At 41.3% G+C, this 26,242-nt stretch overlaps 1 non-coding gene across 1 annotated transcript; it reads right to left on the bottom strand.

The window, feature by feature from the left end:
* Nucleotides 1-12,926: 12,926 nt before the first annotated feature.
* On the bottom strand, nt 12,927-13,045 carry LOC145392306 (5S ribosomal RNA). Its single transcript, XR_013895976.1, has one exon. It is a non-coding gene; the product is annotated as a 5S ribosomal RNA (ribosomal RNA).
* Between the last annotated feature and the right edge of the window lie 13,197 nt (nt 13,046-26,242).

Raw genomic sequence — 26,242 nt, 5'->3', positions numbered from 1 at the left:
ATTCATGGAAAGAAGCCAATATCCACCCAGTTCCGAAGAAAGGATGTTCGTCTGACCCCTCCAATTACAGACCAATAGCTGTCACATCTTCTCTTGGTAAGGTAATTGAAACTTTAATTAATAAGCATATTGTTAAACATCTTGAATCCAACAACTTAATTAGTGATAGACAATACGGTTTTCGCCACGAAAGATCCACCATTGACATACTCAATCTCTCAACTCATACCATCCATCAATCAATTGATCTTTTTGGAGAAACTCATGCAGTAGCTCTTGAAATCTCTAAAGCTTTCGACAGAGTATGGCACCGTTCCCTGCTGTCCAAACTCCCTTGCTATGGACTAACGTCTTTTGTTCCTTTGATTTCTTCCTATCTTAGTGACAGGAAAATAAGAGTAAAAGTAGATGATGTATATTCGAATTTCCACTCAATTAACGCCGGCGTGCCGCAGGGATCAGTTCTGGTGCCAACCCTATTTCTGGTTCATATTAATGATCTCTTATCTGTCACTCACAATCCCATTCACTCATACGCAGATGACTCAACACTACATAGTTCATTCACACTCAGACACCCATTTACAAAGTCTAATATCTTTACCTCTCAACTCAGTATAGCCATCTCCATAAATCAAGATCTATCTACAATCAGTGAATGGGGACAAAACAACCTTGTTTCTTTTAATGCTAGTAAAACTAAATATATACAGTTTACTAATAGACAGATATTGCCAGATTCGTATATTACCTTCAGTGCTACTAATATTCCCATCTCCAAAAGTATTGAAATTCTTGGTGTCTCACTTAACAGTGCCCTCAGCTGGACCTCTCATGTCAGATCACTTGCTAAAACCGCCTCAAAGAAACTTGAATTATTGTACAGAGTCCGTAACTTCTTCGCCGATGAGCAGTTAGCTATAATTTATAAGTGTCATGTGCGCTCTCAGCTTGAATATTGCTCACCCTTGTGGAATGGTTGTGGAGAGGTTGCATTAAGACAACTAGATAAAATTCAGAATAAAGCCGTTAGAATCATTAACAACCCTGCCATTACATATAAACTACCTCCCCTGCAAGTAAGAAGGAATGTTGCCTCCCTTGCATTATTTTACAGATATTTTTTTGGCAAATGCTCTGAGGAAGTTGCGTCCATGATGCCACCTCTCCATGCCTTCCCTCGTGCTACTCGGGCATCTGGTAGCGCTCATGACTGGAATGTCACTCAACCATATTGCAGAACTTCTGCCTATCAGAATTCTTTCATTTCCCGAACTGCATCTCTCTGGAACTCGCTTCCCCAGAGTTGTTTTCCTCCAAATTTCAACCCACGACTGTTCAAGTCTAACTGTTACAGATATTTTATGAACAGAGGACACCAGTAATCTGGTATATGGATTATTTTTTTTTTACCCATTTGTTTTTCCTTCCTCCGTTCTGTTATTTATAAAAAAAAAAAAAATTAACGATTTAAAAAATAAACTTACATGTGCATCTTGTGTGGCATATCCACACTTTAATAAACAATTCATAACTTACAGAGATGCCTCATTTAAAGGCTTAGGAGCCGTACCGATGCAAGAAGATAAACGTGGAAAATACCAACCAGCAAACAAACAAAAGGAGCGAATAAAATAATGTAATATGGACCTAGAGGCCCTAGCAGTGATATTTGCACTACAGAAATTTTGTGATCCCGTATATGGTTACGGTATTCATCCCCACACTGATCATGAGCCTTGTTTGGGCATGTTTCAGAAGAAAAAAAAAAAAAAAAAAACTCTTCATTGGGAGGAGAGCACGATGGAAATGTACAGTCCACATTTACAATGTATATATTCGTTATATCGTCATCATAATCATGATCATCAACACCAGGACCTCCTTTCCCACCCTAGGGCAAGGTGAAGAGTAGCAACGTCCTGACAGCTCAAATTTGCCAAATCCAATGGGCCACGATTCCATTCACTCATCATTCAAGCCCCTGGAATCCTGGCTCTATCTGATACGCCAAAAACATTCACCACGTAGTGTAGCTTCACATAAACGTATCCCACAGAGTCAATCCGGACGCTGTCACGTTAAAAAGGGGTGCAAAATCCCTGATCATGCACTTATTCTTACAATATTCATACAGCCTGCTCAAGCTCTTGTCAGTCCCTTAGCCTCACCATCTTCAAAACCTCTCTTCCTCACACACTCATCCACCATATCTCTCCATCTTCTCCTTGGCCTAATTCGTCTCCTCCCTCCTTCAGATTCGTTCAGATATACCCTTTTCACCACCCTGTAGTTATCCATTCTCTTCACATGACCATACCATCCCAGTACACTCTTTTCGATTCTGGTGTCCACAGATTTGCTCACTCCACATCTTTCACGAATCACATTATTTCGTATCGTATCCATTATCTGTACTCCACATACTGTACATTCTTCAGCAATCCCAGCTCCACTGCTCTCACTCTTGACTTTTCATTTTCATGCCACATCATAGTCTCACATCCATGTTAAAGTTGGCACTAACACTCCTTCATGCAAGACTCGTGCAGCTGCAACACTTAAGCCTTTATTTCTCATCAAGGCTTTATTGCAGCAGGTACTTTTCTTCTTTGTGTCATTCTACTTTCCACTTCTTTGGCACATTTTCCTCTCTTTTCTATCACTGTACTCAGGTTTTTGAACTCTTTCTCCAATTCCAGTCTCTGCATCCACTGTAACATCACACTGGGAGCCACCTTCTCTCTCAATAACCATCACTCTACTCTTTTCTACATTTACTGTCAAGGTGCGACGCTCACAGAAATCAACAAAACTCTGTAGTAGTCTACCAAGTTCTTGTCCGGTATTTGCAAGTAGCACTGCATCATCAGCATACAACAAATTTGAGATATTCCATCCATCACTAATCATTACCTAAGCCCTCCCCCGTCTCCATTACTCGCGTTTTTACTTCTTTCATCACCCTATTCATTATATAGTGAATAAGCATAGGGACATCACACAACCTTTTCTCACGCCCACACCGATCGTGAACTATTCAATTAGATTTTTTTTTTTATGTCAGGAAGAACGAACCAAAGACCACGAGCCCGCAATGACTGTTCTTTCAAAGAGAAAAACAAGATACACGAGAGAGCCAAATTCAAGATCCGATCATTTCAAGATGCCTGGACACACTGCGTTTGAAAGACTGGAGATCATAGCTAGCAGAAAATACAGACTGAGGGAGACGGTTCCAGAGTTGACCTGTTGCATAAATGAAGGACTGGGAGTAACGGTTAACTCGTGCATTACAGAGTTGGACAGAAAAGGGATGAGAGTTTGCTTCTAGACGGGTGCTACGCGCCCGTCGTAGAGGTGGAGGAATGCAAGCAGACAGTTCAGAGGAGCAGTAACCATTGAAGTAGTGATAGAAAAGTGATAAAGATGCAACAGTGCGGCAAAGAGACAAAGGTTGAAGGGAGCCATTAAGAGAAGAAGAGTTACTGAGACAAAAAGCCTTTGACCCCACCCTATTGAGAAGAGCTGTATGTTGGGAGCCTCCCCACACATAAGAGCATGTTCAAGGATGATGCAGGATTAAGCTGAATATTATTAAACATAAGTGGGTACACCTATCGAAGATTTTACCGGGTTGATAGATGTAAGACCTGAGTCTTTGATGCATTAAAAGCAACAAGATTATTTTTAACCCCAATCAGAGATATGAGTCAAGTCAGAACATCAGGTGTGCCATAGCCTAGTCCCTTGTTTGTTGAAGTAACTGCTGAGATGGACGTTGTGGGAACCGAATGGAAAGGTGAAGGGTGGAGTCATCAGCGTTCAAGTGGATAGGGTTAGACGTACATCTAAGAAGGTCACTGATGAATAAATGGGAGAGAGTTGGTGATAGCTCAGAGCCCTGAGGAACATCACTGTTGATAGATCTAGGAGAAGAACGATGGCCGTGTACAACAGCGGCTATAGAACGACCAGAAAGGAAGCTATAGATGAAGGCACACATAGAAGGATAGAGACCGTATGAGGGCAGTTTGGAAATTAAAGATATATACCAGACTCAATCAAAAGCCTTTGAGATGTCAAGTGCAATGGCAAAGCTTTCGCCCAAGTTCCGAAAGGAGGATGACCAGGAGTCTGAAAGGTTGGTGAGAAAATCGCCAGTGGAGCGTTCCTGACGGAACCCATACTGACAATAGGAAAGAAAACTTTTGAGATACAGGATGTTAATGCAATTGGACGATAGTTAGAGGGTTGGGAATGGTCACCCTTCTTTGGAACTGGTAGAATGAGAGCAAACTTCCAGCAAGAAGAGAAGGTACAAGTTGATGGACAAAGGTGAAAATGTTTACCCAGGCAGGGTGTAAGCACAGAAGCACAGTTCTTGAGGACAGCAGGAGGGACTCCCTCAGGCCCATATGCCTTGTTAGTTTTGTGGCCTGTGATGGCAGAAAATACATCAGCTGAAGAAATTTTAATGCCAGCCATGAGGAAGTCAGAGGGATGAAGTGACAGAGGAACAGCACCGGAATTGTCTAAGATGGAAATGGAGGATAAAGTCTGACCAAAGAGATCTGCTTTATCAGTAGAAGAAATAGCTACAGAACCATCAGAGTGGAAAAGAGGAGGGAAGGATGATGAGGTAAAGTTGTTAGAAAGGTTTTTGGCAAGGTGCCAGAAGGAGCGGGAAGAATTCAAGTTGGAAAGTAGGGAGCACTTATTATGGATGAAATTTTTTTTTAGCAGAGCGAAGAACAGTCTTAGCACCATTCCGGACAGAAACGTAAAAAAGATGTGATTCAGGGGTGGGTTAGTTCTGGTACCTTTTGTAGGCCCTCTCCTTGTTGTGGACAGCATTAGAACAAGCGTGATTAAACCAAGGCTTTCTTGGATTAGTCAAAGGATATGAGAAAGGAATGTATGCTTCCATTCCCGAGAGAATAAGCTCCGTAATGCGCAAGGCAAACTTAGATGGCTCCCGGCTATGGAAGCAATAATCATTCCAGGGAAAATCAAAGAGGTATATACTGCCTGAGGGCCTCCCAATCCACAGCTCCAAAGTGCCACAGATGACTTTTCTTTGGAGGGTCCACAGGCCGTACCAGAGCGATAGGACAGGTTAAGGTAACTAGGTTGTGATCGGAGGAGCCCAACGGAGAGAAAAAATTAACAGTGTAAGCAGAAAGATTAGTTATAAGGAAGAAGTCAAATATGTTGTAGCTCTCTCCAAAGTGGTCAGGGATATGGGTAGGGTGCTTACAAGCTGCTGTAGGTCAATAAGGATAGAAGAGATGTAGGTTTGTTCAGCAGGTGGATCAGTGAAAGGAGAGGAGAGCCAAAGGTGGCTGTGAACATTAAAATCTCCTTGAATGGAAATTTCAGAGAAAGGAGAAATGGATAGAATGTGTTCCGTCGTAGAGGTTAGATAGTGAAAGAACTGTTGATAGTAGAATTATGGGATAAGTTAACAGCGCAGATACTTTTAGTCAGAGAATGACAGGAAAGCCGAATTCAGAGTGTAGAGAAAAGGAGAAATGGATAGAATGTGTTCCATCGTAGAAGTAAGATAGTCGAAGAATTTTTGATAGTCAGTACAATTAAGAGATAAGTAAACACCGCAGGTATATTTAGTCAGAGAGTGACAGGAAAGCTGAAGCCAGAGTGTAGAGAATTCAGAAGACTCGAGCTCAGGAACATGAGAGCAAGATAAGTCTTTGTGTATATATACACAATAGCCACCTTTGACTTTGAAATGAGTATAGAGAAAGTAAGAGGATACAGAAAAGGGTTTCCTATCAGTTGCCTCAGACAGCTAAGTCTCAGTTAGGAAAAGAAGGTGAGGTTTAGAGGAGGAGAGGTGGTGCTCAACAGAGCAAAAGTTAGGGGAAAGGCTGTGAATGTTGCAGAAATGAAGAAGTGAGTCAGACAATGGTTCCAGGCAGCTTGAGTCGTCACCGAGAGAGGGGCGGAAGGTGGGGCACTTATATTCCCCCCCCTCCCCGGGACTCCGAGGCTATGTGTTGTGAAGCAATTTTTTTGTTTTTGAATTTTGGAAAAAGAAGTGAAGTGTGTACTGTGCATGTAGTTTGGTGTTGATAGTTAGAGAAACTTGTATTAGAGAGCATGCTGGCCTAATGTTACTGAGACACTGAAAAAGTTCAGCAAAGGGGAATGGTCAGGAACTAGTCCTGAGGGCTGATCAAACGGGAGCTCCAGCTCTTCCTGTCATCAGCTTTCCATCCACCTTGGGAGTACTGCCCTTCTCGACTGGTGCTACAATATACTCCTCCTTTACCCTTACACATGCTTCACTACCAGCATAAAAACTCTTGACGACACCTAGCAGTTTACCATCTACGCCGTACATGCACAAAACCTTCCACAATCCTTCTCTGTCTACTTTGCCGTATGCTTTTTCCAGATTCATGAATGCCATAACACCTTATATTCCTTCTCACAAGCCCTCTCCACTATCTGTCTCACTGCAAATAATTGATCCACACATCTTCTGCCACTCCTAAAGCCACCATGTTCATCACTCACAAGGACTTCTGATATCTCACTTATTTTCTCTATAATAATTTCCATATACCTTCCCTACCACACCCAATAAACATATGCCACGAGAATTCGTTATATAAAAGGTAAAGTAAATATGGCAGCAGATGTATTATTACGAAATCCAACAACGACAAATGTCGCTACAATTAGTCTAGGGGAAACGCTCCCAACAATGAAGAAATGTCTCAGGCACAAAGAGAGGACTCCATTTGGTCTAAAGTTATATATCATTTAGAATCAGGTGATGATATATCATAACCCAAGCTACATGTACCACTTAAAAAATTCATAATAGTAAACAATACCTTATAGTTCTAGGATAAATCCAGCACAACCAGATCATAAAAGAAATATCATACAGTTAGTCATTCCTGATAAAATGATACCTCACATTTGAAGGACAATACACCATAGTCCACATGTAGGTCGTCCTGGCAAGGACAGGACAGTCAGGCAAGCCCGGATTATTACTGACCATCATTATGCCGAGATATTCATGATCACATTGACAGATGTGTAACATGTGCAAAGCACAAAGGTTACACTTTAACACTAGCACCCTTAGAAAAATGTCCTGTGAACAACCAACCGCGGGAAGTTGAATCGGTTGTCTTACTTAAGCTACTCTTATCTAGTAATCGTAACCAGTATCTTTTTGTTGCCAGTGATCATTCTTACAATATGTAATTTTGGTCCCAGTTAAGGATAAGACACCAGAAACAATCCCGCGGGTAATCGTAGATAATGTTATCTGTAGGTTCACCACTCCAAAGGTGCTATAAATGATAGTGGAGGAAACTTTAATTCAGAAATCTTACAAGAAATATGTAAACAATACAATATATAAAAGGCTAATGTTTCCAATGGATTGGTAGAGAGCCAGAATAAAAAAGTGTTTACCACATCACATTCTCAGTGAGAATAATGCAATCTTTCTCACTCACTTCATAATTTCTGCAACATTTGCAGCTTTTCCTTTAACTTTCTGCTGAGCACCAACTCTCCTCCTCTGAACCTAACCTGTTCCCAACTGAGACTCAGCTGTCTGAGGCATCTGCCAGCAAACCCTTCTCTGTATCCTCCTATTTTCTCTGTGCTCACTTCAGATCCAAAGGTGACTGTTGCGCATATGTACACAAAAACTTATCTTGGTCTCTTGTTCCTAAACTTGATTCTTTTGAATGTTCTACTTGTTCTACTCCCTGGCTGTGGCTTTCCCGTTGTTCTCTGACTAAAATATGTGCTGTTTATTTATCCTCTAATTCTACTGACTATAAAAAGCTCTTCGACTATCTTACTTCCACAGTGGAACACAACCTATCCATTTCTCCTTTCTCTTAAATATCCACTCTCAGAGACCTCAGTAGACACAACGACCTTCGGCTCTCCTCTCCTTTTACTGATCCACCTGGTAAACAATCCTACATATTTTCCATCCACAATGACCTAGAGCAGCTTGAAACAGCACTCTACCCATATCCCTGACTGCCTTGGAGAGGGATCCAACAAACTTGACCTCTTCCTTACAACTAATCCTTCAGCTTACACTGTAAATATTTCTCTCCATTGGGCTCCCTCGATCACAACCTTATCACCGTAGCCTGTCGTATTGCTCCAGCACGGCCTGTGGACCTTCCAAAGGAACGTCGGTTGTGGTACTTTAGAGCTGCGGATTGGGAGGCCCTCAGGCAGTACTTCTTTAATTTTCCCTAGAATAATTATTGCTTCCATGGCCGAGATCCATCTGAGTGTGCCTTGCGCATTACAGAGGATATTCTCTTGGACATGGAAGCATACATTCCTTTCCCATACTCTTTCTTATATCCTTCGTTTAATCACTCTTACTCTAATGCTGTCCACAACAAAGAGAAGGGCTACAAATGGTACCGGAGCCAACCCATCCCTGAATCTCATCTTTTTATATTTCTGCCCGGAATCGTGCTAAGTCTATCATCCCTCTGCTAAAAATAATTTCGTCCCATAATAAATGCTCTGAACTCTCCAGCTCGAGTTCTTCCCACTCCATCTGGCACCTTACCAAAAACGTTTCCAACAACTTTACCTCATCGTTCTTCCCTCTTTTCCACTCTGATGGCTCTGTAGCTATTCCTTCTGCTGATGAAGCAGAACTCTTCACTCAGACTTTCTCCTCGAATTCCACCTGAAACGATTCCGGTGCATTTCCTCAATCTCTTCCCCCCTCTGACTTCCTCATGGCTGGCATTAAAATGCCTTCAAATGTTGTATTTCTGCCATCACTGGCCTCAGTACTAACAAGGCATATGGATCTGATGGGGTCCCACCAGCTGTCCTCAAGACTTGTGCTTCTGTGCTAACACCCTACCTAGCTAAACTCATTCGTTTTTGTCCATCAACTTGCACCTTTCCTTCTTGCTGGAAGTTTGCTCTCATTCAGCCTGACCTAAAGAAGGGTGATCATTCCCAGCCCTCTAGCTGTCGCCCAATTGCTTTAACCTCCTGTATTTCAAACGTTTTCGAGTCGATTCTTGAAAAAAAAAAAAAAAACATTAAAGCATCTTTCCAATCACAATCTTCTTTCTGATCCTCAGTATGGGTTCCATTAGGAACACTCCACTGGCGATCTTCTCACCTACGTTTCAGACTCCTGGCCATCCTCCTTTCGGGACTATGGTGAAAGTTTTGCCATTGCACTGACATCTCAAAGGCTTTCGATCGAGTCTGGCATAAATCTTTAGTTTCCAAACTGCCCTCTTACGGTTTCTATCCTTCTATCTGTGCCTTCAACTTTTTCTGCGCTTCCCTGCAGCATCCATCTCAGCAGTTACTTCAACAAACAAGGAGTGAGGTTATGGCACACCTAATATCTGACTTGGCTCATGTCTCTGATTTGGGTAAAAATAACCTTATTCTTTTTAATGCATATAAAACTCAGTTCTTACATCTATCAATCAGACAAAATCTTCCACAGGAGTACCCTCTAATTTTTAGCAATATCCAGTTCCGTCCTGCATCATCTTTTAACATATTTGAGGTTTCATTCTCTCGGTATTTTTCTTGAAAAGAACGTATTACCTCTCTTGTAAAATCTGCTTCCAAGAGATTGGCAGTGCTAAGCCGAGTTTGTACCTTCTTTACTCCTGCTCAGTTGTTGACTTTATGCACGGGCTTTATTCGCCCCTGTGTAGAGTACATCTCTCATGAGTGGGGACGCTCACCATGCACAACTCTTCTCAAAAGGGTGGAGTCATAGGCTTTTCCTCTCATTAACTCTCCTTCTCTTACTGGCTCCCTTCAACCTCTGTCTCGTCGCTGCATTGTTGCATCTTTATCTCTTTTCTGTCGCTACGTCAATGGTCACTGCTCCTCTGAACTGTCAGTTTGCATCCCTCCACCACTACGGTGAGCACTTAGTACCAGTCTAGCAACAAACTCATCTCTTTGCAGTCCAACTCTCTAATGCAAGAGTTAACCGCTACTCCACGCCCTTCGTGAGTGCAACAGGCGAAATCTGGCACTGACTGTCTCTGGCTGTTTTTCTTGCTGCCTGAGATCTCCAGTCTTTCAAATGCAGTGTCCAAGAATCTCGAAATGAATGGATCTTGGATTTGGGTCTCTTCTCTCTTGTTTTGTTGTTTCCTTGCAGGGAGCAGTTTGCTGTCCGTGGCCTTTGGCTCCTTCATTGCATAAAAAAATTTGGGATGATTAGATCGTCAGAGTTGAGGCATCAGTTAGTTATGGACCTTACAAGTCTATAAGAGCCACACCTCATTTTATTACTTGTGGGACAGAGAAACGTCTCGCATGCGAGACACTGCATGGCTAGTAAATGCCTATATACAGTTATTAAGATTATCCTAAACTTCGTTAATGTGGAGTCCAAGAGATACACTCATGGTTATCAAACAATTAACGATATCCAAGGATGAAATGACGGAATCATTTAATCAGAAGGCAAGGGAATCAAATATCAACATAGGTGACACTGTCTATGGTATCATTAACACTAGCGACAATAACATGTCGCCGAAATTAGAAGGCCCATACAGGGTAATTAAAAGAACAGCCAATAAGGTATTAATTAAGTCACTACCGAGTGACGAAGAGAAGCAAGTTCATATTGATAATTCATAAAGGGTCTCAAGAAATTTAGCTTGCTTTTATAAAACATCGGATACAACCGAAAAACATAGAATATACAATGGAAGTAAACCAGAAGCAATTAATACATATCGGAATAAATTACGATCGCATACCAAATATACAAACACAGGTGTCTGGTTACCATAACCAGGCGTTTACAGGACCTAGGAATCAACTTAGAGTCCTTTTATAGGCAATATGTTGAGCATTTTAGAGAAGAGTCATTATCCTCCAAGTGCCAGATTAAAGTCAATATAACTGAAAGGTTCATCATCAGTAGCATCATCCCTAGTATGACTTGCTAACGTAATTGGACTAGCCACCTAATAAAGTTATTCTCTCGAATTCAAGAAATGGCTGAAATCATTAAGTTGGCAAACTGGAAAATAGAACAGGTAAGACCATTATGCTTACCATGATCCCGGACATCCCATCACGTTGGACTGACACAGTTAGGGAAGCACACAACATCATAAATACACGTGACAAACGTAGTTTGTTTAATATATGTGGAAGCGATTCTAGGTAACCTTTTTGGTTTGGCTAGAGAAAGTGATCTTGAATAAATAAATAACAAATTAAACATGATTGCAGAAATTCTCTCATATCAAAATAAGCTAGCTAATACCCAGAACGGTGTAATGATGATTGTAAAGAACCTACGAAAGACACAGAAATCAAGTCGAGAAATTGTGGAGAAAGTAAATGCACTGGCCGGAAATAATACACTTTTCCAACACTTCCCAGTGGTCATTGAACATACTGACATAATAAAGCTTCAGTCAGACAATATTAGAGCTCGTTATCAAGCATTCATGAAAGACATTTCCAATGCTGGTAACAGTTGGATCACCATTAATTTACTTCCCTTTCATAATCTACGTCAAGTAATCAGTCAAGGTGCAAATAAGCATAGTTTGAGGCCTTTGTTGGAGGAAAGGAATCTGATGTTATATTATCCATACTTAGAAACAACACTCACACCAACATCAATAGAAGTTCATGTACCATTCATAACAGATGATTTTTTCATGGTCTATCAAATACACCCTTTTCCTTCTGAAAATGATAACTCAAGTCACCGTCAACACTAAGGCAAAAATCATCACGGTCTCCAGTAAACAGGACACTGTCACCTTCGCTAATGAAAAAAAAAAAAAAAAAAAAAAAACAACAACATAAATGTCGTACATCACTGCATGCATTTCCTCTTTGTCCTGCTCATATCTTCATGTTTCAGCCATCTGAGACAGGCCCTTGTGAAATGGCCATCACAAAAAGAATCTCAACATTTGTCATCATTGAAGCTTCACCTTTGCTCCAGATGAACTCATCCATCATCAGTGCATTGGACATTCACAGTTTTTCTCTTTCACTCAAAATGTATCAGTTTTCGTAACTTACCCAGACACCTCCAACCCACACATCAGAATCTGGTTTATACATATCACCGGAGTACTGCTCACTACTAACCCCCCTCATCGTCCACTTTACCTACTAGAAACCAATACACTATTCTAAACCACACACATAAGTTCTTCTAACCATTACCTAAGATGAATTTCAATATGAGTACACATATTGAGTTAACTTCACCTAAGTTTGAAAGCATGCAACTGATCAATCGAAAAATGCAACCTTGGGAGGAATATAGTAGGATTATATTCAACCCATATTATCTTTATAGCCACGCTACAGTCATTCTTACGATTTTCTTGATCATACAGTATTTACTATATTAATATTGGCTACGCGCAGAATTCTAGCTAGGATTGAAAACTTGGAAACAATAGTCAAAAGCCAAGCATTACAAGTGAGACCAACTGTGTTAATATTGTTAATATTGTATATATATTTTATATAAAATAAAATAATATGGGGTTACATATAGTACAGTATTAAGTTGCAAATAAGCTGTGCAACAGAATGAAGCCAGTATAGATGTATCCATTTTATAATACGTTGCCATATTACTACATCTCATATAAATAGATAGCAAGTACATCAAAGATGGCCGATTCTTGATACGATTGACTCCTGTAGACTTGCCTTTGTATTGTTACTGTATAGATATATAATTATATATATATATTTCTATTACACAATTATTCATTCCATTTTTTTTTTTCATTGCCAGACGCCATGTATCACAAACGGGGTGGTCAAGGGCTTAGAGGTAATTGTTTTACAGGGAGGGGCACTAATCCTCCACCAACCCCACTTGACACGTAGGGTGAACATTATGCCAACAGCATCTGGTGTTCCCAGGCGGTCACCCATCCAAGGACTAACCAGACCCAACGTTGCTTAACTTCGCTGATCGGACGGGAAGCGGTGTACTCAACGTGGTATGGCCATTATACTTGTGATAATACATTCAGTTTTAAAATATTATGATGAATACCATGTATTTACATTAGCAGTTAACTTAATTGTTTGGCAAGTTTTTTATAGCCTTGTGACATATTCCTGTACACTGTGTAGATTGTAATACAAAGACAGGTCGTAGGTACGATAGTTTGGCATGACAGGACGATACAAAAGCTTTACAATAGTCATAGTACAATATGTAATAGTTATAGGCATTAATATAATCATAGCACAGTATGTAACACTACCACAATATGTAATAAGAAGGTTGATATATGTTTTATCAGGAAGAGAAACATAAAACATCCCCTGGCCCAAACCACCAAAAATGTCAAAGTCATGAGGGACAGGTTGACGAATGAAGAAGTGAAGGAACGTTGTGGGGTGGATGTGGATGTGGTTGAGAGGATTGGGAGAAATACACTGAGGTGGTTTGGACATGTGAAGAGAATGGAGAATGAAAGACTGACTAAGAGGGTGTATGTAGGTGAGGTGGAGGGAGGGAGAGGGAGAGGTAGACCGAGGATGAGGTGGAGGGATGGAGTTGAGAGGTATATGAGGGGGGGGGGAGGTTGAGAGGTATATGAGGGGGGGGGAGTTGAGAGGAGGGTAGTCAAATGGTGGGTGACAGAGCGACTTGGAGGCGTTTTGTCTGCGGCCACCCTTTGCGGGATTAGGGCGTCGGGCTATAGATAGATAGATAGATGATGTATGTCAAACACATGGTATACCTCACGGAAACCAGTTAGCCACACGACAGAAGCGTGCTAGACACTATACACACACATTATTATACACACACACACACGTCAGCCAGCTGGAGTTCAGGCAGTAATATATATCTGGAAATCAGGTGTAGAAGTTAATAGAAAGAGACTGGGAGAGTAGTAGACAGCAGTAGTGTAGGAGACTGGCGGTCAGTAAGAGATTTAGTTGTCACTCTGACAATCAGTAGGTCATGTTACTCTGTTCGTCTCACAAGTGCAGGGGTGGGCAATGAACAATATAACTGTGTCACAACAAAACCCCATAACCCCAGTGTCTCTACCTCACCTTACATACGATACAAGATAGACAAGGAGGAGTGAGATAGAGAAAGACCTACCTCGAGACCAGAGAGATAAAACTCACAAATACACAATCTCCACGCTATCCAACGCTTCACGACTCTTTACATTGGTAGCAGCCCATACTGGTGACATAGGTGCCTCGCCAGTCTACAATTATAATCCCAACCTTCTAAGCTAAGACTATTATTTTACATTTGGCAGCAGCAGTAATCTGTGAAGCATTACCATACCTGACACTGGCGATAACGAGTTTGAACAAGTATCCACAGTATTGATATTGGTGGCAGCTGCCCACCTAGATACCTACTTATCTACCAATTGACTTCTATCTATCTATCTATAATATTTATATCTATCAATGTATGTATGTATGTCTATCTATCTACCTATCTATCTATATATATGTGTGTGTGTATGTATATTGCACTCTGTTAGTCTCTTATCCTCTTTTGCTCCTCGGCTTTATTCACGTTCTCATTTTTCCTTGTCTGTCCATAAACTTTCCTTTCTTGTTTGTTTTCTTTGTTCTCTCCTTGTCTCCCACATTCTCCTTTAAATAATTATACTCTCCCTCTTCTCATATATATATATATATATATATATATATATATATATATATATATATATATATATATATATATATATATATATATATATATATATATATATATATATATATATATATATATATATATATATTGCATTCTCTTACTCTCTTTTTGCTCCTCGGCTTCATTCACGTTCTCATTTTTTCTTGTTTCCTTAAACTTTCCTTTCTTGTCTATTTTCTTTCTTCTCTCCTTGTCTCCTACATTCTTCTTTAAATAATTATACTCTCTCCCTCTTCTTATATTATATCTACCTTCTCATGCTTATCTTTTTCAGGTGCAATTCTTTTGTGTCTCCTCCTTCCGTCGTTTTTCTCTGACCTCAGGTCATTGCTCCTGCTCTCCTCCCATCTTTTTCTCTCTCTTCTTTCGATCCTTTATTTCCTCTCTCCTCTTCCTCCTACTCCTCCTCACATTTTTTTTCCTCCTCCCCTCGTCTTTTTTCTCTCATTCTCCAGTCCTTTTTCTGTCTCTTCCTCCCATCTTTTCGTCTCTACGTCTCTCCTTTTTCTTCTCCTACTGGATGAGACTCCTGACAGTTTTAGCTGCGACAAATTGAGTCAGGGAAGAAGTGAATTTAATTCTTGTTTTCCATGTGATTTTCGGCACCTCTTTTCCCTTCCTCACACACCAGAAAAGGAGCGGCGCATCTCGAGTGTTATCAGGTTATTGAGATTTACAAATGGCTCATTAAATTATCTATATCTATCTATCTATTTATTTATTTATCTTCAAACACACACACTCTATATATATATATATATATATATATATATATATATATATATATATATCATCAGCCGTTTGAGTATCCACTGCAGGACCGGCCTATCCCGACCGAAGTCGGGACGATACAGCCAATGTATCTCTACCAAGTGGCTTAGGCTATCTAGTAGAGATTGTATGTAGGGTGAGCAGTGCTTGTAAGTGTAACTGTAGTGTTGGAGTGGCTTTGGATGTGTGTGTACTCTGTGAACCAAGTGTAATCGGCCCATGCAAGCCGACTGGGTGCAAGCACACTTTATAACATGCGACACTGGTTCAACCACAGCACCCCTGATGTCCGCCAATGCAGTACGTGGCCGGGTGAACACTCCCAAAGTTTATTACCCTGGCGGGACGCGAACCCTGGTTCACCCGTGTACGAAACGCACACTCTACCACTATGCCACAGAGGCTCCATATATATATATATATATATATATATATATGGAGCCTCTGTGATACAGTGGTACAGTGTGCGTTTTCATACACTGAAGAACGAGGGTTCGCGCCCCGCCAGGGTAATAACTTTGGCAGAGTTCTTATGGCCACGTATTGCTTGGCGGACACAAGGGGTGCTGTGGTTGAACCAGTGTCGCATGTTATAAAGTATGCTTGCACCCAGTCGGCTTGCATGGGCCGATTACACTTGGTTCACAGACTACACAGACATCCAAAGCCACTCCAACACTACAGTTACACTTACAAGCACTGCTCACCCTACATACAATCTCTACTAGATAGCCTAAGCCACTTGGTAGAGATACATTGGCTGTATTGTCCTCGCTTCGGTCGAAATAGGCCGGTCATGCAGTGGACACACAAACGGCTGATGATATATATATATATATATATATATATATATATATATATATATATACAGAGAGAGAGACGTATGTTAATGTGTATATATATTAATATATATAAACATATACATATCCCATTTGAGCCCATTGTCCTCAGAATAGGACAGAACTGGGAATTTTCAAAAGTTAATAAAGTAGGGAACCCCCGGGTAGGGACCTATGAGCTTCGCGACTATGAGCCGATAGGAAGAGGGCGGTACGCCTAGTACCCTACCAGTACAATCCCTCGTTCAGGTACTCTGGGAGTCAATTTGATGTATCTATCTATCTATCTATTTGTATATATATATATATATATATATATATATATATATATATATATATATATATATATATATATATATATATGTGTGTGTGTGTGTAGTGTACAAGGTGATTTAAAAAATGTTTTCATAAATTTGAGGACATATTCATTAGACAAAAATAAGACTATATTACTCTGTAGCGTTTTTGGTGAGTAGTTGTAATTTCGGAGATGTTACACGTTTAAAGTTATCGATAGATAGAAAATAAAAAAGTCTCGGGAGTGAAAACGAAAATCTCAATTCTCTTTTTAAACATTATTTATTTATTTTTTTCGTAATGGCCATCACTCTGAAGGGGCATTAGGCCAACAAGAATTGATAATCATGAAAACCAAAATAATGATATGGAATATTTGCATCTATTTCATACCATTATTAAGTTATTATTCATGATTATGAAACATAATAAGTAATAAAGAATACATCAGTATACATGGATAGTACCAGGACAAATACTTCCATCTATACATCATATGTAGACTCATTACTATATTACTACAAAATAATCAAATAGGGTACTTATCAAACTAATTTAAAAAATACATAAAAAGAACAATTACAAATTTATTGGTCCTGAACAAAAGAAAAAATAATACACATTTATATAAATGTAACCTCCTCCTGCGGTTCACAATTCTATAAAAGTGTATTGACGTATTTACATATGTACAAAAACCATATCCCTATATACAAAAAAAAAAGGAAAAAAAAAGATATATATATATAATAAATAAGGAAACCACAACCAAGTTCATAAAATAAATCACAACTCTCTGAGTAATCTGGTCTCTTTCAGGAAAGTCATCAATTTATTAGTCACACCAACGTCCCCATCACCCAAGACAGAATCAAGTGTGAAAGGGAGTGCATTTGTCCCACAGGAGGCAGCCAGAGAAGTACGTTCCCCAGCATACCTACTGCAGTACAAAAGGATGTGACTAATAGATAACACCGCATCACAGGTGGTACAACGCGGTGGATATTGTCTGTTAATAAATGGTAACATATGTGTCAATAGGGTGGAATTCATGCTGAGGCGCGCTAAGCGACCTACTCCCGCCTGTTTCGTCGGGAGGAACTGGACCAGTCACATATGGTCCTTTTGACAGATGGAATTGCCAGGTCGGTCCACTGACTTTGCCACAGAAGATTAATTGATTCTTACCGAAAGAGAGACTAGACTGTAGCTCACGAGGAACGTCCTAAGTCTCCTCGAGTTCTACAGCCGATTTAGCTAGTATGTCAGCCTGCTCATTGCCGTAAATACCGCAATGACCAGGCAACCAGATCAGAGAGAAGGATTTAGCACATGTATGCAGCTTATTGATAATGCAGCCCAGGACCTCATGTGAATCAGTCCTACATGAATGAATTGCCTGAAGGACTGACTTAGAGTCCAAAAAAATAACAAAACTGTTGTGATCTGAACGCAAAGCAATGTCTATAGCTTGATCTATAGCAAATAATTCGGCAGTGAATACAGACGTATGGGGGGGCAAGCGAAAACGGATGTGGCACTCCGTAGACCACACACTCGCACCCACACATTCATCCATCTTAGAGCCATCGGTGTACAAGTGGAATGACGCTAGGTGTCTAATGAGGATCCTCTGGAACAACTGTCGTACCTCCACCTCCAGCGCCTTGTACTTTGCGATGGAGAGCCAGTCAGTGTTGAATGTGGTAGCAAGTGACTCCCAGGGTGCTATTTTTGATGTTAAAACCTGATCCCCATTAGGAAGGTCGTACCCTAACGCCTCATAAAGGAAGTGAAGCCTCACAGCCAACGGCTTGAGGGCCGCATACAGCAGGTATTCCCATTGTAGGAGGATCCGACAAGTCGGAAGGCCAAGTGAGTGTTTACGGTGGGCGGTGATACCATAAGAAAATAGCAGGTGGTCACGTCGTAGACGGAGGGGAGGCACATTAGCCTCCACTTCCAACTGCTCCACACTATTATATCGAAGGGCTCCGAGACATATGCACAAGCATACATTCTGAAGCACATCCAGTCTACGGAGGACAGCATCCGATGCTGACCCATACACTTGTGAGCCACAGTCAAGCTTGGAATGGATTAGGGACTTATTACACCATCAATAAAGACGTTCTATCTGCTCCCTACGATTTACCGGAAAGAAACTTAAGGACATTAACTTTTTTACTACAAGAAGTAAGCAAATGATTAATGTGTGTTCTCCAACTGAGCCTACTCTCAAAATGTAGACCGAGGAATCTTACTGAATTTTGAAAAGATATTGGCTGCTTATATAAAGTTAAATGCAAAGGAGGTACATAAAGTTTATGAGTAAAAACAACACTGATACACTTAGTGACGGAAAATTTAAATCCCCACTCCAGAGCCCAACGCTGAACAGATTCAAGTGCCAGTTGAATCTGCTGTGCCGAGGATTGTGCATTGTGGGAAGAGTGCCACATTGCACAATCATCGGCATAGAGTGAGTATCTAAGCATCCTGGTGACGGAAGCGGATGACAGAATGTCCTTAATGGCAACGCTGAACAAAATAGGGCTAAGCACACTTCCTTGTGGTAACACGTTCTCTTGGACAAATATGTCCGAAGTTACGTTACAGGGTATCCTGACAGAAAACGTCCTGTCAGTAAGGAAGTTCTGAAGGAAAATGGGCAAACTACCTCTTAAACCATAAGCGTAGAGTTTACGTAGTATTCTGTTTCGCCAGGTCATATCATAAGCCTTATGAATACCCAGAAAAATTCCCATCATGAATTCGCGATTGGCAAAAGCCTCTGCTATGCAATGCTCCAGGTGCACTAAATGATCCAGAGTGGACCTGTATTTAAGGAATCCATTCTGTTGACCACTGGACACACCCTTCAACTCTAAATCATAAAGTAACAATTTATTAACCATACATTCAAAGACCTAACATAGACAGTTAGTCGGCGCAATAGGTCGAAACGAGCTGGGACTCGTAAGGGGACCGTCCCAGCGAGGTATCGGTATGAAGTGCGCATAGTGTCATGAGTTTGGGAACCTGCGACACGCCCAAACCTCAATTGTACACCGCTAACAGCTTACTCAGGTTGTCCACAGTAAGATGCTGAATCATACCGTACGTAATGGTGGATGGACCGGGACTAGAGCCTTTACAGGATTTAAGGGCAAGAAGTTCATCTAATGTAAATTCGGAGCTGAAGCTCGTATCTCAGTCTTCCATGGCAAAGTCTAAGTTTTGCAGCTCAGCCGTACTCTTATGGTGAAGAAAGCGAGGATTGTAGTTGGCTGAGCTGCTTACCTGGGCAAAATGGTTAGCAATAGTATTGGCAATGTCCACGGGATCGTCAATGACATTCCTGGCCACCTCAAGTGTGGTGATTGGTGACCGGGTGTACTTGTTGTTGAGTACATTTATGGTGGACCAGACCTGACTTAGTGGGGTGGTGCAATTCACTGTGGACACAAAACTACTCCAGTTTTTCCGTTTTGCATCTTTAATTGTCCTCCTTGCCTCAGCCTTAGCCGCTTTGTAGGCAATAAAGTCTGATTCTGTTGGCTGTTTCTCAAAAATCCTGTATCTCCTATTGTGCTTAGTGAGTGCTTGTCAGCAGTCTGGTGTCCACCACGAAACTCTACGCTTGTTTGGAATTGTAGATGTCTTGGGAATAGCAGCCTCAATTGCGTGTATAATGGAAGTCTGTAGGTGTGAAACTTTTTCATCAAAGTTATCTCCCAATATATCTAGATTGGTGACCCGTGATTAGTACCCCCAGTCTGCTTTTTTAAATTTAAATTTAGGTGGTGGAGGAGGCCGAGAATCATTGCATGTATAAGAAAGACAGATTGGAAAATGATCGCTACCCATTGAATCGTCATACTGGTCCTAAGAGATGTTAGTGTGTATATCGGGAGATGACAAGGACGGATCTATACATGACATGTTACCAGTGCGGTCGTCTACACAAGTCGCTCTACCATTGTTTAGAAGACAGAGGTTTGACTGCAATATGAGGTCGGCTACTTGTTCCCCCCTTCCATCACTCCTCAAGCTTCCCCATTGACAGTGATAGGCGTTAAAATCGACTAAAATTAATTTATGCCCCGGAAGTTGATGGGCTAGTGAAGTGAAAGCATCACCATCAATGGGACCATGGGGAGGACAGTAGATAGAGCAAATAGACAGATACGTGTTATTAAATTTTATAGCTTCTAGAGTAGAACTTAGAATGACTTCCGTTTGTGGGTGTGATTTGTGGGTGTATATGGCGACTACGTGACCAGCATATCTTCTATACGAATGGTAGTGTTTGAACTGTGGAGGATCAGGGTGATCCACCAAGTGCGTCTCCTTTAAACAAACAACGTCTGGCCTGTGTATAGATAGCAATATTGCTATATTGTGGAATTTATTCCCAAGAGTCCTACAATTCCATTGTAACACAGTGAATGTGGCGGTTTAAGATTTACGAGATGGGCCAGTGTGCTTAGCTTTTTTTTATACTGCCCGCCACCAGGTGAATGGCTACCGGGGGACCTATCCCGGTGCTTACTAACTGAAACCTCCATACATTGATCATCAATAACTAGGCTCCCAGAGCCCCCCAAGAAAGAACTAAAGTTTTTCTCCCTCGCTGGGCCAAGAGCAGGAAGAACATGAGGACGTGACTTGGTAAGGGTGGTCATAGTACTCTTACTAGAGTTGTGAGGCTTCTGTTTAGGATTGACTGACTGAGAGGTAGCAGCAGCCTGAGAGTAGCAAGGTGCAACAGGGGTGTCAATTTGAGAGGTGGATTGGACAGGAGGCTCGGATGGAGAGGCAGAGTCTGTGGCAAGAGGAACAGGTTCAGGGTCAGTCTGTTTAAACAGAACACATCACGGGATGGGACATTACCGCCGAAACATAGGAACTATTAGGCGTGGGAGTTGCATGCAGCTCCTTCACCTTTTTCCTAGCTTCATAGTAGGAAATGCCCTCAATTGCTTTCACTATGCAGACCTCCTCCTCCTTCCACTTGGGACAATCCCTAGAGGAAGTGAAGTGTGCGCCCTTGCAGTGAAAACAACGTACCGTCTCTGATATGCAGTGTTCAGCATCATGTCCCTGTGTTCCACATTTGCCACACACTGACTGGGAAGCCTGACAAGTCTTATCACTGTGCCCATATAATTGACACCTTAGACAATGAAGTGGACTGGGATATATGGCCTTACGTTAACAATTTCGTAGCCAACTTTGACCTGTTCTGGAAGTGAAACTTTGCCAAAATGGCAGTCGTCGTCCTCACGCCTTCGGAAAATCTAGTAATAAATCGGGCATTGATTACATCCTGTTGAGCAAGTTCCCATATAATCTCGTCCTCTTCCATAACCATGAGATCCCTGCAAGTCGATGACACCTTTGCAAGAATTTATGACGTGCGGGATCTTCGGCTCGACATCATATTCATGGAACTTAAGTAGTTTCATCAATTCTTCTACCTGGGAGGAGATGAAGGTTTTGATGAGGAGGTCTCCATTTGCAAGTTTTTTCACCTGTTCCACCTCCTCAGCACAGTAATCAATCACTTTCTTGATGATGAAAGGATTGATACTGCTCAAGGGAGTGGAACCGAGAGCATGGAGCGTGACAAAATGTGCATTATTTACATTAATGTCGAGAGCGGTAAGAGTCTGGGGCCGTTCAGTCAGGGGGCAGTCAGTCCGTGGTACAGTCATAGGTTCGTCAGTACCACCTGAGGGGGAGGCGGCAGGGGCGTGCGACATAGTAACCCCCCCCCCAACGTAGGAAGTGGGAAGAAGAACGAAAACGAGCAAGGGGCAAAACATACCGGGACCAAACACCTAAGGCTGAAATTGCCCTCTCAAACCACTTCAGGGAGGCCCGATCGTGTCAATTCACGCCCCAGAGCGATCAATAGGGGGGACCCTCCGTGGGCAGCAAGCAAAGGTAATCTCAGTGAATAGGAACAGACACCTACTGTTCCAAAGTAACAGGGATGAGAGGAAAGTGAGAAACTAGCTAGCCTAAAGCGCACCAGAGGGTGAAAAAAAAAAAAAGCTAATTGCCGATGAGGCAGCCCTAGGAAGCTAGAGGAGAGCTCAGAAGCACACAACCTCACTCACCACGACCATGTATAAAAGTGCGCTCCTAGCTAACTTTTATTTATTTTTTTTTATTTTTTTTTTTTTTGGCCATCACCCTGAAGGGGCATTAGGCCAGCAAGAATCGATAATCATGAAAGCCAAAATAATGATATGAAATATTTGCATCTATTTCATACCAATATTAAGTTATTATTCATGATTATGAAACATAATAAGTAATAAAGAATACATCAGTATACATGGATAGTCTATCTATCTATTGCCAGACGCCTCAATCCCGTTTGGGGTGGCCACAAACAAATCGCCTCCAAATCACCCTGTCCCCCGCCATTTCACTGCCCTGCTCCCAACTCACACACCCCTCTCTCATATACCTCTCCACCCCATCCCTCCATCTCATCCTCGGCCTCCCCCTCCCTCTTCCACCCTCCACCTCACTCACATACACCCTCTTCGTCAGTCTCTCACCCTCCATCCTCTCCACATGGCCAAACCACCTCAGTGTGTTCCTCATAACGCTTCCTATCACATCCACATCCACACCACAACGCTCCTTTATGTCCTCATTCGTCAGCCTGTCTCTCCACGTGACTCCACAGGCTCCTCTTAAATAACTCATTTCCACTGCTCTCACTCTTGACTTGTGTCCTTCCAACAATGTCCAAGCTTCACTACCGTACGTTAGAGTTGGTATCACAATACTGTCATGTAGTAACTTTTTCACTTCCATGCTCACTTCCCTGTTACTTATCACTGCTTTCAAGGAACCAGCAACCTTTCTTCCCTGCTGTACCCTTTCACGCACTTCACCCTCCAAACCTCCATCCTTACTCATCACACTACCCAAATACTTAAAGGTACTCACATTTTCCAATTCCTCACCATCTAACCTCGCTGTACATTTACTAACTTCACCTCTCTCAAAGACCATCACTTTACTCTTCCCTACATTCACCTTTAGATTCCGTTTCTTACACACTCTCTCAAACTCATCCACCAAGCCTTGCAGCTCCCCTTCGTCTTCACTCAACAACACAGTATCATCTGCAAACAACAGTACATTGAATTTCCAAACACCATCCTCTCTCACCAGGGCCACTCCAACATCCACTACCCTACCTTGTACCTCTTTTATTACCCCATCCATGTACAGATTGAACAACCATGGAGACATGACACATCCCTGTTTCAAACCAACTTTCAAAGAGAAAAATTCAATTAGTTCACCATCCACACGCAAAGCAGCCTTCGCACCATCGTACATACTCTTTACAGCATTCAACAACTTCCCATCTACTCCATATATTCTTAACACTTTCCACAATCCTTGTCTATCCACCCTGTCATGTGCTTTCTCCAAATCCATGAAAGCTGCATACAACTTCTTTCCCTTCTCTAGAAACTTTTCCACTAAAGATCTAAGAATGAATATCTGATCTACACAACCTCTTCCCTTCCTAAAGCCTCCCTGTTCTTCTCCAACTAATTTCTCTGTTCTTTCTCTAACTCTGTCTATAAGTATCCTACCATACACTTTTCCTATTATACTAAGAAGACAAATGCCCCTATGATTAACACACACTTCTTTTTCCCCTTTTCCTTTGTACAGGGGAATAATTGTACCTGACTTCCAATCCTCCGGGACTCTACCTTCCTCCCAGGCCAATCTGCACATCTTCCACATCCATTCTACTACTATCTCTCCCCCATGCTTCAGCATTTCACCACACACTCCATCAATTCCTGGGGCTTTCCCCGATTTAACTTTCTTCATTGCTTCGACAACTTCTATCCTACTGATTTCTTCCTGTCTTCTCACCTCCCTCCTTCTCCCAGCCATTCCCCAGCCACTTATACTATCTTTACTTCCATCCTCTACGTTCAACAATTCCTTAAAGTGTTCTCTCCATCTGCTCACTTTTTCTCCCCTCTCCACTAGTAATCTACCATTTTTATCTTTCACTCCCCTGGTAACTTCACTTCCACCCTGTCTTACTCTTTTCACTTCTCTCCAGAACATTTTCTTACAGTCCCTCCACTTTACACTCAATTTCCTTCCAAATTCCTCATCCACTCTCTTCTTACTCTCTCTTACTAATCTTTTCACCTCTCTCTTCCTTTCCACATATAACTCTCTCTTCCGCCTCTCAACTTCTTCCACGCCCCTATTTCTCACCCATTCATTGTATGCTTTCTTCTTTTGTGCCACAGCCTGTTTCACCTCTTCAGTCCACCACGCTGTTCCTTGCACCCCCCTCCGTCTTCTCTTCCTTCCACACACCACATCACATGCTGCACATATTTCTTCTGTAAATATCTTACACACACCTTCCACGTCTCCCGTCTGCTCCAATTCATATTTGCCCAATCGTTCCTCCACTTCTCTCTTATACTCTGCCTTTTTCTCATGGATAGTACCAGGACAAATACTTCCATGTATACATCATATGTAGACTCATTACTATTCTACTACAAAATAATCAAATACTTATCAAATTTATATATATATATATATATATATATATATATATATATAAATATATAGACAGATATATAAATATATATATATATAAAAATAAAAAAAAATAAATTAATAAATAAATAAATAAAAAATAATAAATAAAAATAAAAAATAAAAAAATAAAAAACAAAATCAAATTTACTGGTCCTGAAGAAAAGAAAAAAATAATACACATTTATATAAATGTAACCTCCTCCTGCGGTTCACAATTCTATAAAAGTGTATTGACGTATTTACATATGTACAAAAACCATATCCCTATATACAAAAAAAAAAGGAAAAAAAAAGATATATATATATAATAAATAAGGAAACCACAACCAAGTTCATAAAATAAATCACAACTCTCTGAGTAATCTGGTCTCTTTCAGGAAAGTCATCAATTTATTAGTCACACCAACGTCCCCATCACCCAAGACAGAATCAAGTGTGAAAGGGAGTGCATTTGTCCTACAGGAGGCAGCCAGAGAAGTACGTTCCCCAGCATACCTACTGCAGTACAAAAGGATGTGACTAATAGATAACACCGCATCACAGGTGGTACAACGCGGTGGATATTGTCTGTTAATAAATGGTAACATATGTGTCAATAGGGTGGAATTCATGCTGAGGCGCGCTAAGCGACCTACTCCCGCCTGTTTCGTCGGGAGGAACTGGACCAGTCACATATGGTCCTTTCGACAGATGGAATTGCCAGGTCGGTCCACTGACTTTGCCACAGAAGATTAATTGATTCTTTCCGAAAGAGAGACTAGACTGTAGCTCACGAGGAACGTCCTAAGTCTCCTCGAGTTCTACAGCCGATTTAGCTAGTATGTCAGCCTGCTCATTGCCGTAAATACCGCAATGACCAGGCACCCAGATCAGAGAGAAGGATTTAGCACATGTATGCAGCTTATTGATAATGCGGCCCAGGACCTCATGTGAATCAGTCCTACATGAATGAATTGCCTGAAGGGCTGACTTAGAG

The sequence above is a fragment of the Coenobita brevimanus genome, chromosome 21 (assembly GCF_032717465.1).
Source record: "Coenobita brevimanus isolate Jiangsu-jjx chromosome 21, ASM3271746v2, whole genome shotgun sequence".
NCBI classification, from domain to species: domain Eukaryota; kingdom Metazoa; phylum Arthropoda; class Malacostraca; order Decapoda; family Coenobitidae; genus Coenobita; species Coenobita brevimanus.
Note: the sequence above shows the minus strand (reverse complement) of the source record. Positions and strands in the feature narration are given on the sequence as shown.